The sequence below is a fragment of the Rhamphochromis sp. 'chilingali' genome (genome assembly GCF_963969265.1).
Source record: "Rhamphochromis sp. 'chilingali' genome assembly, chromosome: 9".
NCBI classification, from domain to species: domain Eukaryota; kingdom Metazoa; phylum Chordata; class Actinopteri; order Cichliformes; family Cichlidae; genus Rhamphochromis; species Rhamphochromis sp. 'chilingali'.
The window spans coordinates 265,666-283,138 of NC_137936.1; the positions used below are offsets into that span (position 1 = coordinate 265,666).

General features: G+C 43.8%; 1 protein-coding gene and 1 long non-coding RNA gene across 2 annotated transcripts in view; one reads left to right on the forward strand and one right to left on the reverse strand.

The window, feature by feature from the left end:
* The window catches only part of LOC308401874 (protein NLRC3-like), a 171,752-nt gene that overhangs the window by 114,285 nt on the left and 39,994 nt on the right, over positions 1-17,473 (reverse strand). The window lies entirely within an intron of this gene.
* Positions 5,470-12,732, forward strand: LOC308401887. Its single transcript, XR_013972643.1, has 2 exons — positions 5,470-5,842; positions 12,440-12,732. It is a non-coding gene; the product is annotated as an uncharacterized lncRNA (long non-coding RNA).

A 17,473-nucleotide genomic window follows, 5' to 3' on the forward strand; every position in this document is an offset into this window, starting at 1 on the left:
GAAGTCCAGCAGTTCATCTAAACAAAAAGCACTTAGACTAGAACAGACGTAGCTACGTTAATCCTACCATAAAACAATAAAACAAGGTACGACCTCTCTCGTGCTCCTAGGATGTAGGTGTGCATTCCAGTGTGGAATACACACCAAGCCTCTGTAGCCTGCGAAAGATCACACATCCTATCACTACACAATTGATTATACACCTCTAAGCATATATGGTTAAATGTTTCCTAATACAAATGACAATAATAAAATCTAAACCCATCAGTAACTTAGTTACATTACTAGTTCTCTCAAAAGTAACTCAGTTACTTCAAGTTACTCGTTACTTTCAAAGTAACTAGTTACTAGGGAAAGTAACTTTGGTTTTACTCAGAATTCTCTTGTTAATGTGTTTCTTCCATAACTTTGCCAGTCTTCTAGCTTGCTTACTTGCCACAGTGCACTGTGCCACCTACCAATAGAAAGGAAAAGATAATGTGCACATTTCCACGAGAGAAATCCCACGCCTGGACCGTCATTGACTGCTGCCATGATTCTAGCCTACGTCACAGCATCATGCGCGCCTTTTACATCCAACACAAAAACTGCAGTCGTGGTGCTTTCGATTGTACTCAGAACTCGGAAATTCTGCCTTCTGAATAGGAAGATGTAGGTAACACCAGACTGCAGATGAGCTGCATACAGGGCTGGACTGGGACAGAAAATCGTCCCGGGCATTTTGACTAGAGACCGGCCCACCATTATAGGAAAAATCATAAAGCCTTTGAATGAAAATAAACACTGTTGTGACAGTGATGTACACTGTTTTGATGGTATACACTCAGAAAAATTATGGTTCTTAAATGGTTCTTCAGATGTCTTCATGGTTCTTTAAAGAACCATCATACGTCAAAGAACCTTTTGATTTTGTGGATGGTTCTTCAGCTATTACAAAGGGTTCTTTAAAGAACAAAAGGTTCTTCATCCCTGCAAACCCATTATGAATATGGTGAGTTAACAAACAGTAGACACAATACACACATTCAAATACCGTACTTTAGTTTTACATTTTAATAAAGCATTACTATTTTCTACTCCAAGGCATTACTTTTGAGATTATTAGGCAGACCACCCCGGAGTCGGGTGGTCTGCCTCTCCCCACCGCAGGGAAAAGGGTAACACCACCTGGGTCTGGGTGCAGTTCCCCCTCCAGGGGCAAGGGTACCTAGACCCGGTTTGTAGAGTACGCTTGGGGAGTGTGATCGTGTGTACAGCGTCTCTTTATGTCTGTCTCCACGTTGGTTGAGTGTGGAGTGAGTGCATATGAGAGCATGAGGGTGGGAATGGATGTTTGTGTCTGTGTGTGCCTGTATGTCAGGCTGGGTATCAGACGCCACCTCTCTGGGGACACCTCAGGCCCTCCAAGGTTTGGAGGCCTATCTCCACCTACCACCACTTCCCCTGCCGGTGGCGGACTCCCTCAGGTGTCGGTGCGTTGGTGGTTCTTTGTGTCTGGGGGTGGGCGTCCAGGTACACACCGGCTCACTCCTTGGCGGCCGCTTATCGGGGCCTGGAGCCTGGGGCTCGCTCGGGCCCCTTCGGGGGTGGGGTTTACACTTAGCTAGATTAATGCGATGGTGTTGTGTTTAGTATGTTGCTTTGTTTCTTTTTTTTTTGTCTTTTTTTGCTTGTTTTCTATTCTTCTCTCAACAGGTGATCCAGGAGATTTTTATTTTTTTTCTCCCCCCCTTTCTCACTGTCCCTCTCCCCTTCTGTTTTTCCTTTCCTTCCTCTTTCTTTCTCCCTTTCCTATCTCTCACTCATGTCTGTCCCGTCTGTAAAATTCAAAATTCAAATTCAAATTCAAATTCAAATTCAAATTTTATTTGTCACGTACACAGTCATACACAGTACGATATGTAGTTAAATGCTTGGACAACTGCTCGTGACCTAAAGAAAACAAAAAAGGAAAAGGCTATGAATAAGATAGGAAATAAATATGAAAAATTAAAAAGGGTAAATTTAACTAAGAAGGAATAAAATATAAATTAAGGTTAAAAATGAAATAACTGTATAACACAAATTAGAATGAAGGGTAAATTTAACTGGGAAGGAATAAGATAAAATATATAAATTAAAGTTGAAAATAAAATAACTGTACAACAAAATACACAATATAGAACTATATAAGAATGTATGAAGAAATCTAAATATAAATAAATATATACACAATAACAGCAGCTGTACAAGTATTAACCGGAAATGAAGAATATAGTGACCAGTGTTGTGTAAAAAAACAATGTGTGCAAAAACAATGTCCAGAATGTCCAGTGTGTGTAAGACTGTATGTGTGGGTCAGTACTGTGTGGTGGTGTGATTGAGAGACCGTATCGCCTGCGGGAAGAAGCTCCTCCTCAGTCTCTCTGTGTTGGTCTTCAGGAAGCAGAATCGCTTTCCTGACCTCAACAGAGAGAACAGTCTGTTGTTGGGATGGCTGAGGTCCTTCACGATCTTCCTGGCCTTGGTCCGGCACCGCCTGCTGTAGATTGAGTGCAGGTCAGGGAGCTCGGAGCGGATGGTGCGCTCAGCTGACCGCACAACCCTCTGTAGAGCTCGTCTGTCCTGCATGGTGCTGTTCCCGAACCAGGTTAAGATGTTTCCCGCCAGGATGCTCTCTATGGTGCACGAGTAAAAGTTCCTGAGCACCTTGGAGGGCAGTTGGAAGTCTCTCAAGCGTCTGAGGTGGTAGAGATGCTGTCGGGCCTTTTTCACCACGGTGTTGATGTGACAGGACCATGACAGGTCCTGCGTGATGTGAACTCCGAGGTATTTGAAGCTGTCCACTCTCTCCACTGGGCACTCGTTGATGACGGGGGTCTGGTAGTTCCTCTCCTGCTTAGTGCTGAAGTCCACTATCAGCTCCTTTGTCTTACTGACGTTTAGAAGGAGGTTGTTCCTCTGGCACCAGTTCTCCAGATTCCTAATCTCCTTCAGGTAGGCCGTCTCGTAACATCTGAAAATAAAATATAATAAATAATAAAAACAAAGATCGACCAAATGGACCAATACGGTAATGCCACGATGATCCATTTGGCAAAGTAAATCCATTGGGTATCCTTGTTGGTCTTCAGACAACAATTCTGATGGCTAAAGAACCAAATGGGACAGGCGAGAAAAAAAAAAAAAAAACCAAAAAAAAAAAAAAAACCAGCATGAATCTTTATCAGGGCATTTATTCAGGGGCACATTCCATTTAAGAAGATTTGGTGACAATTTCCTATCTGGTAATAGAAACAGAACTTTCAAAAGATAATGTGTTTTTAGAGAAAGGGAAAGTGAGATGTGTCTGAATATCATTAGTATACCTTCTGTATTTCCCAATATATAACATCACATTACAGTACAGTACATTAGAGTGTCCCTTTAGTATTATCTTCATAGCTGTAATCAAGGAAAAAAGAAGAAAAAAAAAAAAGAAAAAAAAGAGATTATTATGTATTTTTGAAAATATAGCATAATGATAATACTAGTTATTGTAAACTTTACAAACCACCCAGCAGTATGTAAAGTCAAATTATAAGATACAAGTAAATAACAATTGCAGAACAGAATGTCAGTGTAATGAACACACACTTCGTTTTGACAAAGCGCACTGCTTAGGTAAATGATCTGAGTAGTTGTTCATAACTGAGCAATTTGTTAATATGTGTTTCGAGCCAAATACATGACAGGGAGAGAGAGAGTGACGTCAGAACACGTCATACTATAACCTCCCGGGAGCGGACGGAGGGGGTCAGTCATTGGGATGCGCATGCGCAGACAGAGTGCGCGAGCGGCGGGCCTTGACCTTTCGGGAAAAAAACCCTCTTTCTGTCAGCAGGGTTATGGCGTCCACCTGAACGGTAGCGAGACTTCAAGCTCCGACCTCATCGTCCTTTAAGTACGCCTAAACAGCGGTTAAAAGCCAACCTCTTAGCGGCTGCCTCACCGACCTAAGCTTCTGCTTTGATCTAAACAGCCAGGATGCCGACTAAATATAGGTCCAAGCCTAAAACAGCCGGAAAGGATGGATCAGACGACGATCCTAGCAACGAACCTGAAACCGAGAAAATGGAAGGAGCTAGTGCTAGCTCCCAACAGACCGAGGCGAGTGTTTTGGCCGCAATTCAGTCGCTGAAAATTCACTTCACTGCCCAACTGCAAGAAGTTATAACATCAAACCAAGAAATAAAAGACGCAATTGGAGTGTTTTCAGAGAGGCTTACCTCAGCAGAAACTCGCATCAGTAAAATTGAAGACGATGTCTCTTCTCTCACAAGTAAAGAGGCTTCCCTTCATAAGAAACTTCAGGAACTCCAGCTAAAGGTGGATGACCTCGAAAATAGAAGCCGAAGATCCAATCTGAGACTCGTCGGACTACCCGAGAATACTGAACAAGGAGAAATTACAATATTCTTGCAAACATGGTTAATGGATGTTTTGGGACGGGACGCGCTCCCATCCCCACCTATCATTGAACGAGCACACAGGCTACAAGGCCGAAACACTCCAACTGGCCCACCTCGTGTGATCATCATGAAATTCTTGAATTATCAAGACAAGATGAGGGTGATGAGAGCGGCACGTCTGAAGGGAAAAATAACGCACAACGGATATCACGTTATGTTTTTCCCTGATCTGTCAACGGAGGTACAGAAACAGCGAAAACAATACAACCAGGTAAAACAACAACTCCGTGAAATGCACATAAACTTCGGACTGATCTTTCCAGCAAAAATGAGGATTTTCCACCATGACAACAGGCTCCTTTTCCACACACCAGCGGAGGTGGAAGATTTCATACGAAAAGTCCGGCAACAAAACGACGGATAAACTTCACGCCCACTCAGAAACGCTACCATATCAAACACGTGTAACTCTGATGAACAATTCCAAATTGGGCATACAATGGCTGCTGGTGTACAGGTATGATATAGATGGCCTTAGATATACTATGTGTGGCAGGATGAATGTTATCCCTCGGTCCAACCCACTTTCAGCCTGGCCCATTAGGGGGCGCTGGTATAAATAGTGGCCATTTGAGTGTCTCTGCATCGCTTGCCTGTGATCTCCTTTTTGGTCACCTGACTTCCTCGGTGTGGTAGAGATCGTTTGTGGGTTACTCCTCTGAAGTCTCCATCGCGGCTGGTCGTAGCTATAGAAGCCTCCTCTGAGCTATTCTGCTTACGTTCTATGACACGGCTTACTTGGTACGTAATCAACTTTTGTCACGCTCTCTGCCTTCTATTGTTCTTTTATAGTAATTATTTATTATGTTTCGCAGGAAGTGTGGGCCGTAGTTTTGCGCCAAGCTACACGAACTGAAGTGCTGCTGTTTTGCCTTGCTGTGCTTTTATTGTCTGTTCCCGTTTTGAGATTTCTTTCCCTGCTGCTGTCAGCTTTTACAGTGGACGTCGGCGTGGACAACGGCCATATGCATGCCGGTTATCGGAGTCAGCTGGCGTGCATATTGATTGACTGTTAACTTGTCGTTGTGTGACGGCAAGTTGGAGCAGTACGGCGATTCCGTTTGCTCCAGATTTTAGAGTTTTATCCAGATTGTATGTTGTTTTATTGCTTTTGATTTGTAGTTTGGATTTTTGTTACACCACTGGTGGGAGGCCCTTTTTCTAGCTGTAGATCACCAGTGTGGTCCTGCAGTTGGGTTATCCCCCGGTGCTACACATTAGTTTGTTGTAATATATTAAAATTTTCTTTGTTTCTTTTTATTCAGATGCGGAGTGCCGACGTGGAGGAGACTAGGGTGCCTTGGTGGTGGGATCCCTTGAGTGTACACACCTGCCTTGTCTAGTTTATTAGTGTGAGTGTGTGTGATAGTGTGTTGCACTTGTGTTTTGGGTGTGTTTTCTTTCTTTAGTTTGTGTGTGGCATCCCTGCCCCTCCACTGGTAAGCCTCAGCTCTGAATACCTTTTTAAGCATATTTGTACTTGAATATTTATGATTGTGCTTTTATATGGTGTTTTAAATAATTATTAATAAATTGTGAATTTGTTGATCATTGAACCTCGTCTCTGGACTGAGTATAGCGAACCTAAGTGCCTTTCTGGTGATTTAGTGTTACTTTCAGTATTCTCTGGGTGAAATTCCCAGGGTGGCGTTGTCTTTTTAAAACTGCAAAGAGTATTTACTTTATTTCTACCTCGTCTCGCCACAAACTTGGCGTTGTTGTCGACAGGATATACTCTTTAACACAGAGACGTGTGTTCTTTTTTTTTTTTTTTTGTCTGGTGTAACGTAAACTGTTTTTTTAATTTTATTTTGTACAGAATAAAGGCAAAGCAGCAGCTACTTTGGTGTGGGGTTTCACAGCTGTGTTACAGAGATGGAGGAAGAGTTACAGGAACTTAGGGACTTGATTGCGCAGCTGAAAGCAGACAATGAGAGGCTGCGCCAGGAGAGGGCTGTTGGGTCAGGTACTAGTGCTACACCTTCTACTTCAACTGCATCATCTGTTAACCCCCCAACGGCTGGTGTCTCTGTAGCAGAGAGACTAGTTTTTGTGCCCCGTGACAGAAAATGCCCTATGTTTAGAGGAAAATCAGGTATAGGGTTGAATGAATGGTTGGAGGAAATAGAAGGTTGTGCTAGAGCACGTCATTTGTCTTTGGCTGATAAAGCATTTTTCCTGTTTGACCACCTAGAAGGAGAAGCACGTGAGGAGATCAAATATCGCTCTAGTGCAGAGAGGACTGATCCTGCTAAGATAATTACTATATTGCAAGAACTTTATGGCTGTTCAGACTCCTATGTAGCATTGCAGGAAGCTTTCTTCTCCAGAAAACAGCAGGAAAGTGAGACACTGCAAGAGTTTTCCCTCGCTCTCTTGGGTCTTATGGAAAAAGTTAAATCGAGTGCCCCCAATGGCATGCCCAATGCTGATGTTTTATTAAGAGATCAATTTGTTGAACAGGTCTTAGATAGTACCTTGCGGCGGGAGTTAAAGCAGCTAGTAAGGAGGCAGCCAACACTGACATTGCTGGAGATTAGAGGGGAAGCTATTAGGTGGGAACGTGAAGGGTTGCCTAGTGGCGTTAGGCATAGAAGCAATTCTGTCCCTTCTGTTTATGGCATTCAGTATGGGGTCCATAGCGGTCCTTCAGGAATAGCCCAGTCTACCCATTTGTCTGAGATGAGCGAGATGAAGGAATTGTTAAAGTGCCAGCAGGAGCAACTTAATCAGCTCACTCAGAGCATTGCTCGATTGCAGGGCCCCCATCGAATGCCTCGCTCAGGACGGGGCGATTCCATTATATGCCGTCGTTGTCAGCAACCTGGACATTTTGCTCGGGAATGTGATGGGGAACGCGTTCCTCGTTCCCGGCCTCTTTCGCAGGCCCCTCTGCATAATCGCAGGCACTCTCCTTTAAATACGGCTTCGGAAAACTAGCACCCTCCGTATTGCTGAGCCACAGTTCTGGTGGGGTGTCTATTGGCTCAAGGGTTGCTTCTAATGGTCCAGAGGCAGTCTCCAAATTAATTTCATCCTGTCCTCATATAGATGTGGACATGGGCGCTATAAAAGTACCTTGTTTGGTTGATACGGGGTCCATGGTCTCCACCATTACTGAAAGTTTTTTCCGCCAGCATTTTGAGTCCTGGGGTCAAGAGCGTCTCCAAGCTTGTCATTGGTTGCAGCTTAAAGCGGCTAATGGGTTGTCCATTCCTTACCTTGGCTATATCGAGCTAAGTGTAGAGCTCGGTGACAAGTTTCTTCCACAGTGTGGCGTGTTGATCGTTAAAGATCCTCCAGGTGCAGGACCTTCCACGGTTCCGGGTGTATTGGGGATGAATGTCATTCGGAAGTGTTACCACGAGCTTTTTGGGCAACACGGTGAAGCATTGTTTAGTTTGGGCTTTGTCACAGAGGCCCCTAAACCCCTTGTGCAGGCGCTGCAAGAGTGCCATGACGTTAGTATAAGAGCCCCACTGGATTTGTCTGGCCATGTGAGGGTGAGGGGTAAGCGAGCATGTTGCATTCCGGGTGGCGTAATGAAAGTAGTGGCCGCCACCTGTTCGGAGCAATATTCAGGTGCCACCGTGTTATTTGAACCTAATGATGTTAACTTGCCTGCTGGACTTTTAGCATCCCCTGCATTGGTTCGAGTGGTTAGAGGTACTGCATACATACCAGTTGTTAATGTAGGGACCACGGCGGTCTTGCTTCACCCCAGGACCGTTATAGGGACCCTGGAAGATGTTCATGTGGTCAGTTTGCCCGCTGGTGTGACAGAAATACCCCCTAACGTAGCCACAATGGCATCTCACACAGCCACCCCTACTGTGCAGGATCAGATGGAAGGGATTGATTTGTCTAAACTGTCAGCAGAGGAACAGGGACAGGTGATGTCTCTCCTTAAGAAATACAGCTCTGTCTTTTCTGCTCATGATACTGATTTGGGTTGCACTAACTTGATCTCCCATGACATTCCACTCTTAGACGATATCCCCGTGCGGCAGCGTTACAGGCGCATCCCCCCTTCAGAGTACGAGGTTGTGAAAGAGCATATTAACCAGTTGTTAGGGGCCAAGGTGATTAGAGAGAGTAGCAGCCCCTATGCTTCTCCCATTGTGCTCGTTAAGAAGAAGGATGGCAGCCCGCGCATGTGTGTTGATTATCGGCAATTGAACAACAAGACAAGGAAAGATGCATTCCCCCTGCCGCGCATTGAAGAATCTTTAGATGCGCTGACTGGTGCCCGTTGGTTTTCCACCATGGATTTAGCAAGTGGCTATAATCAAGTCCCAGTTACAGAAGAGGATAGGCCTAAGACTGCCTTTTGTACCCCTTTCGGCCTATTTGAGTGGAACCGAATGCCATTTGGGCTCTGTAATGCCCCTAGCACCTTCCAGAGACTAATGCAACGCCTTTTCGGTGATCAACAGTGCCAGTCTCTGCTTCTCTATCTTGATGACATTGTAATCTTTTCATCAACAGTATCGTAACATCTGGAGCGGCTGGATGTGGTGCTAGGTCGGCTTCAGCAGGAAGGTTTAAAAGCAAAGCTTGCCAAATGTGCCTTTTTCCAGCGGGAGGTTCGCTACTTAGGCCATGTCATCTCCGATCAAGGTGTTTCCACGGACCCTAGCAAGGTGGAAGTGGTGGCTAACTGGCAGCCCCCTAAGACTGTCTCGGAACTATGCTCCTTTCTTGGGTTTGCCAGCTATTATCGCCGTTTTGTAGAGGGTTTTGCCAAGTTGGCGGCACCTCTGCATAGACTGGTGGCAGAGTGGGGAGGCAGAAAATCAAAGAAGAAGTCAGAGCATGGTGTAGCGGAGAACTGGACTGCAGAGTGTGCTCAAAGTTTTGAGGCATTAAAGACTAAGCTGACGACAGCACCAGTGCTGGCTTATGCAGATTTCTCTTTGCCTTTTATTTTAGAAGTGGATGCCAGCCATGCCGGCCTAGGGGCAGTGCTTTCCCAGGAGCAGGGAGGTAAGGTGAGGCCAATAGCCTATGCCAGTCGGGGTTTGAGGCCCCCTGAGCGCAATATGCTAAATTATAGCTCAATGAAGCTGGAGTTTTTGGCACTTAAGTGGGCCATGACTGAGAAATTTAGAGAGTACTTGTTGGGCCATAAGTGTATTGTTTACACCGACAACAATCCTCTTAGTCGCTTGCCTTCTGCTAAACTTGGGGCTACTGAACAGCGCTGGGCAGCTCAGCTCGCTTCGTTTGACTTTGACTTAAAGTACAGGTCAGGAAGGAGTAATAAGAATGCAGACGCTTTATCTCGCCAGCATCCACCTGATCCTCAGGAGATTAAAGCCATGGTCCCTGGTACAGCCTTGCCTGGACCTCTTCAACAAGCCTTGCGGCTGGGACCAGCTGAGGTATCACAAGCTGCCATTACAGTTTTGCCCCATCTCACTACTCCTGATCTTCATACCCTCCAACAGGTCGACCCAGTGATAAAAGAGATCTTGGTGTTCTGGAGACGGAAGCAGCAACCCAGCTTTGAGGAGCGGCAGCAGCTTGCTCCACCTGCTCTGGTGCTGCTACGACAATGGGATCGTCTGATTGAAAGGGAAGGAGTTCTGTATCGTCAGGTTCACCGCCCTGACGGTGCCGAGGTGGTACTTCAGCTTTTGCTGCCTAGTGCACTGATTGAGCAGGTGTTGACTCATGTTCATCAGGACCATGGCCATCAAGGGGTGGAAAGGACCCTAGCGCTTCTCCGCTCACGGTGCTACTGGCCAGGTATGTTTGCTGAGGTAGCTCGTTGGTGTCAGAGATGTGAACGTTGCCAAATTGCAAAAGACACCCAACCAGCAGCTCAAAGTTTCATGGGACATCTGTTGGCTTCTCGACCAAATGAAATCTTGGCCATTGATTACACCTTGCTCGAACCTTCCCGGAATGGGCTGGAGAACGTTTTGGTGATGACTGATGTTTTCAGCAAGTATACATTGGCTGTCCCCACTCGTGACCAATGTGCTGCTACAGTGGCCCAGGTTCTCGTGACTGAGTGGTTTTCGAAGTTTGGTGTACCAGCGCGTATCCATTCCGATCAGGGTCGTAACTTTGAAAGCTCCCTGATCCAGCAGCTCTGCAGGTTTTATGGTATCGAGAAGTCCCACACCACTCCTTATCATCCGGCTGGAAATGGTCAGTGTGAACGTTTTAATAGGACTTTGCACAATTTGTTGCGGACCCTGCCAGTATCCAGAAAAAGAGACTGGAATGTATGTTTGCCCCAGTTACTCTACTGTTATAATACCACTCCCCATCAGGCTACTGGGGAAACCCCATTCTTATTGATGTTTGGGCAAGAACCCAGGTTGCCAGTGGACTTTCTGTTGGGCAGAGTACCGGACCCCATCAGTGGAGATGTGCACGAGTGGATTCAGGAGCATCAAGCCCGGCTACAGGTTGTACATGAAGGAGCCAAGGAACGATTGCAATTGGCTGCCGACCGCAGAAAGAGGCACCACGATAAAAAGGTGAAAGAGGCACCATTGAACGACGGCCAGTTGGTGTTCCTGCGCGATTTGAGTGGAAGAGGGAGATGTAAAATCCAAGATCGATGGAAACCCGTGGTATATAGAATCCTGAAGGCACCTAAAGGAGGTGGGCCAGTATATACCATTGCACCTGCAGATGATCCCAGCAGTGTGAAGCATGTTCATCGTACCTTGTTGAAGGCTGTGGTAACGGCAGCTACACCATCAGAAGGGCCTGCTCCAAGCAGTAGCCCACATGGCCCAGAAAGATCCTCCCCAGAACCAGGACATGACTCATCAAGTGACAGTGACCTGTTATTCCTGAGCATAGGAGCTCAAGTAAATGTTTCACCATCTTACAGCCCAGTGGCAGTGATTCAAAGTAGTCCTGAGTTGTTGCTCCCACCAGAAGACCGAACTTTCGATGTCCCAGCCACTTCTACGGTTACTCCGAGTGTAGCACCAGTTCCATCTAGCTCTCTTCCTGCTCCCTCTACGAGTTCTGATACAAGAAATGTGGTGGTGCGAAAAACAACCCGGTCCACAGCTGGCCAGCATTCAAACATCCATCGTCTCCCAAGACCAACAGGGGAGGTGGCACAAGGGGCTGCTAACTCTATTTCTGAGCCTAGGGTACATGCTGTCTCTGCATTTTTTAGGCCTTGGGACTAATCTGGGTGTCTTTGTAATTCATCGTCGGGGCGACGATGCAAGAAGGAGGGGTAGAATGTGGCAGGATGAATGTTATCCCTCGGTCCAACCCACTTTCAGCCTGGCCCATTAGGGGGCGCTGGTATAAATAGTGGCCATTTGAGTGTCTCTGCATCGCTTGCCTGTGATCTCCTTTTTGGTCACCTGACTTCCTCGGTGTGGTAGAGATCGTTTGTGGGTTACTCCTCTGAAGTCTCCATCGCGGCTGGTCGTAGCTATAGAAGCCTCCTCTGAGCTATTCTGCTTACGTTCTATGACACGGCTTACTTGGTACGTAATCAACTTTTGTCACGCTCTCTGCCTTCTATTGTTCTTTTATAGTAATTATTTATTATGTTTCGCAGGAAGTGTGGGCCGTAGTTTTGCGCCAAGCTACACGAACTGAAGTGCTGCTGTTTTGCCTTGCTGTGCTTTTATCGTCTGTTCCCGTTGTGAGATTTCTTTCCCTGCTGCTGTCAGCTTTTACAGTGGACGTCGGCGTGGACAACGGCCATATGCATGCCGGTTATCGGAGTCAGCTGGCGTGCATATTGATTGACTGTTAACTTGTCGTTGTGTGACGGCAAGTTGGAGCAGTACGGCGATTCCGTTTGCTTTTTTTGTTGGATTTTTGTTACACCACTGGTGGGAGGCCCTTTTTCTAGCTGTAGATCACCAGTGTGGTCCTGCAGTTGGGTTATCCCCCGGTGCTACACATTAGTTTGTTGTAATATATTAAAATTTTCTTTGTTTCTTTTTATTCAGATGCGGAGTGCCGACGTGGAGGAGACTAGGGTGCCTTGGTGGTGGGATCCCTTGAGTGTACACACCTGCCTTGTTTAGTTTATTAGTGTGAGTGTGTGTGTGATAGTGTGCTGCACTTGTGTTTTGGGTGTGTTTTCTTTCTTTAGTTTGTGTGTGGCATCCCTGCCCCTCCACTGGTAAGCCTCAGCTCTGAATACCTTTTTAAGCATATTTGTACTTGAATATTTATGATTGTGCTTTTATATGGTGTTTTAAATAATTATTAATAAATTGTGAATTTGTTGATCATTGAACCTCGTCTCTGGACTGAGTATAGCGAACCTAAGTGCTTTCTGGTGATTTAGTGTTACTTTCAGTATTGTCTGGGTGAAATTCCCAGGGTGGCGTTGTCTTTTTAAAACTGCAAAGAGTATTTACTTTATATCCCATCCTCGTCTCGCCACATATGTTTAAATGTTTTCATTCATTTACATTGTGTGGCCACTTCTTTAGTTAATAAGGTCGGACCTAAGTTTGAAGCTTCAATCATGAGGACGCTTCATCAGCTCCTTTACATGGATCTGATGCATACCCAAGCCGCAATGACTTTGGGGGGGAACGTTTTGAGACCTACACCCACGGGAGGTCTCTGGGTTGTTTTTTCTTTTTTTTGCTGTTGTTTTTTTGTTTATAAGAGATTGTTTTTAAAGTATAGTGCTCTTGAAATAAGAATTTGTGAGCTTCGACAAGAGAGACGAGATGTAGTCAAACCCAGGTCACTAAGGGCACAAACTGTATGAGTAGTTATTCAAATATTGAACTAATTTCCTGGAATGTAAGAGGCCTTAGGAAATATATTAAACTGAAAAGAGTAATGGATAGAATAAAACAATATCACCCAAAGATAGTTTTTATTCAAGAAACACACTTACTCGCGAGTGAAACTGACCGGATATGGAGGAGATGGCCAGGTCAGGTTTTCTCTAGCCACTTCTCAACATATGCTAGAGGAGTGGCAACACTCATTCATAAATCAGTGCCCATGTGTATTAAAAAAACCATCTTGGACCCTGCAGGGAGATTCATTATTCTACAATGCTCCGTACTCAACCAAGATTTAATATTAGTTAATGTATATGGCCCCAATATTGACGACCCCAGCTTTTATAATAATCTATTCCTCTCTATTGCAGCCCTCCACGGTGAGATAATTATTGGGGGGGACTTTAATTGTACCCTAGAGCCTAGGCTTGATAGATCATCAGGTTTAGACTCCTCCCACCCAAAATCTAGACAAGCCATACAATACTTTATGTCTGAATTGAATCTTAAAGATATATGGAGATTAAGAAATCCAACAGGGAGAGAATACTCTTGCTACTCAGCCAGTCATAATAGCCGCAGTCGCATAGATTATTTTCTGATTTCAAACTTTCTTATTTCCAGAATTAACAGCTGTTCATATAAAAGTGTGCTTATATCTGACCACTCATTAACTAGGCTTAACTTTTCAGTTACAACAGCTTTTAGACGTAACCCTATTTGGCGTTTAAAACCACACTGGCTGCACAATCAAAATTTTTTGGAATATGTAGGTAAAAATATTGATGACTATTTTTACTTTAATAAATCCGAAACCACAGCCTCAGTAAGATGGGAAGCCTTTAAGGTGTTTATTCGTGGGCAGATGATAAGCTACACCAAAAGCAAAGCAAATAAAAATTATACTGAGATGTTGGACCTCGAAGATCAAATAAAAGAAATGGAACTTGAGATAAACCTGAATGACTCTAAAGAAAACCAACAAAAACTTTTAAGATTAAAAGCAAAATATGATAAATTAACTACTGAGAAAGCCTCAGCAGGACTATTTAGACTGAGACAGACCTACTATGATCAGGGGGAGAAGGCAGGAAAACTTTTAGCATGGTGCATAAAAACGCTACTGAACGAACAAACAATAAATGAAATTAGAACTGCAGACGAAAACACCACAGATCCTCATAGAATAAATGAACTCTTTGAACTCTATTACTCACAACTATATACCTCAACAGGAGATACGACTCGAGAATCACTAGAATCCTTCTTTGACTCAATAAATACCCCTTCACTCCTTGAAGAAGCTCGATGTGAATTAGACTCTCAGTTATCTATGAATGAACTGTCGATCGCAATTGATAAATTAAAAATGGGAAAAACTCCCGGCCCAGATGGAATTCCACTAGACCTTTTCAAAATATTTAAAGACAAATTAATATCCCCTTTGTACGACATGCTGGTGGAAAGTTATGATCTAAAAGAGCTTTCCCCTTCCTTGCGTAATGCACTCATAACGGTATTCCCTAAGCCTGGGAAACCGCCTACAAAATGTGAATCTTATAGACCAATCTCATTAATAAACTCTGATGCCAAGATAATAAGCAAAGTACTGGCAAACAGACTTGAACGGTACCTTCATCTTCTCGTTGATACTGACCAGAATGGTTTTGTAAAAGGCCGACAAACGCAGCATGGTATCCGCAGAGTACTGAATGTACTATACTCAAACTCAGAACAACTAGACATGGCTTTGCTTTCCTTAGACGCAGAAAAAGCTTTTGATAGGATCGAACATAACTATCTCTATAAGGCACTGTCTCAATTCGGCTTTGGCAGTTACTTCATGACCTGGGTCAAAATATTATATAATAAACCTATAGCCTCAGTTAGAACTAACAACATCATATCTAGACCATTCTATCTAGGTAGAGGTACACGTCAAGGCTGTCCCCTTTCGCCTCTGCTCTTCGTCCTAGCAATAGAACCATTGGCTATTGTGATAAGGAACAATCAAAATATCTCTGGTATTAGAACAAATAATATTGAGTCAAAAATTGGATTATTCGCGGATGATATTATCTTAATGCTATCTAAGCTAAAGAGCTCAATTCCCCAGCTACTTAAAACAATTAACTCCTTTGGCAAGATCTTCGGTTATAAAATTAATGAATCCAAATCGGCCATCCTCTTCTTTAATCATTCTGAAAGAACTAAACCACCTATTCAAACAATGTTCCAAATTGCCAGAGACAGTCTTACCTATCTAGGTATAAAAATCACTCCAAAAATTAACGATTTGGTACAAGCAAATTACTCTCCTATTATCAACTCTGTTGTTGACTTAATCAATCGATGGTCTATGTTGCCAATCTCATTGATTGGACAAGTAAATATTCTCAAAATGAACGTCCTTCCAAAATTTCTATATCTCTTCCAAGTCATTCCTCTCAGCCCTCCAGATGACTTCTTCACAAAGGCAAAAACAATATTCATTAAATTCATTTGGAATAACAGACGAGCCAGACTGCGTCATTCGTTACTATATCTTCCGTATGATAGGGGAGGTCTTTGTGTTCCAAACCTCAAATGGTACTACTGGGCTGCCCAGCTCTCCGCGGCCTCATGCTGGTTTTCAACAACAACCCTACCCTGGGTAAATTTACCCCCTTACCACTCAGCATGTACTTGTACTCTGCAAAGTATAAAGATCTGATGAAAGATACATCAAACCTCTTTGTTAAAAATACCATTCGTGTGTGGTTCGACGCACTCAAATTTAAAAATGAAATGCCAGCACTATCCCAATTCTCATCTATCTGGGGCAATAGGGCCTTTAAACCCGGTTGGAAAGATTTGGGCTTTAAAATGTGGGCCGACAGAGGCCTGTGTAAAGTTGCAGACCTATTTGACAAGGATACCTTACTACACTCAACAAAAATATAAACGCAACACCTTTGTTACTGCTCCCATTCTCCATGGGATGGACGTAGAGACCTAAAATTCATTCCAGATACACAATATAACCATCCCTCCCAAACAGTGGTCACAAATCAGTCCAAATGTGTGGTAGTGGGCACATCTGCCATATTGAGATAATCCATCCCACCTCACAGGTGTGCCACATCAGGATGCTGATCTGACATCATGAGTAGTGCACTGTGATGTAGCATAACTTAAGCAGCAAGGAAGGTGATAAGTAAATAGCATTAGCAGACAATTGAAGTTCTTTTTAAGCATACTTTATTGCTAGCATCTCCCTTTTACCATAAAACAATCAATCAGGCATGCAAAAATCCCACTGGCTTTATACAAGACTTTGCCCACACCTGACCTCGTTAGTCCCTACCATTGAACAAAATAGGTCAAACCAAATAATACAATTCTAAACAAAGAACAGGAATAAAGTCATGCATGAAACTGACAAACTCATTTACTCAACTAAATGGTTTGTAAAGTAAAACACTGCATACAATATAACTCAAAAGGCTACTTTAAAGAAAACAAACAATACTATACAAAATGAAAACCCTCCATTTGGTTACACCCAGTGATCCAATCATTGACCTCATGACCCTATATAAACAGGAAGTAGTGGGCGGCCCTTCCCATACACCCGTCTCACATACAGGACCTGAATGCACAACATGGACACCATGGTAAGTATAACCAAAGCAACATAAAGAAACATAATTTACTAGACATGTGCCTGTAAACAGAAGAAAATTCAGATGATCTGATGGTTAGTAGTGTTTGCTTTAAAACACATGCATGGATGTAAAGAATGTAACTACTGCTAGTGATGGGCAGATGAAGCCCCATGAAGCACTGAAGCTTTTCATCCAATTGGTTCACCCCAACGCGAAGCTTCATGAAGCTTCATTTGCTCTAGCAGGACACCTACTGGACGTAAAAATAATAGCTGGCATGAATTTGAAGAGTGTGGCATTTTGCACACAGCCTGTAAATGTCAACAACAAAAGGAGTGTGTAAAACATGTATATTGTAGTGATGGCAGTATACTGTGTATATTTATAGTGGCAGTATGGGAAATGATTATTTGGAAATGCTTGAAATGGAAATGATCATTTACTGTGAGGTGAGGTGTGGTTGGGGTGTGGACAGTAGTTGTGCTTTTGTAACGTTGAGGTATGGACAGCTACACACTGAGGCTTTGAGCCTCAGTCCTGCCTGTTCACATTTTATTCTGTAAAAACTAAATTTTCACTGCTTTTA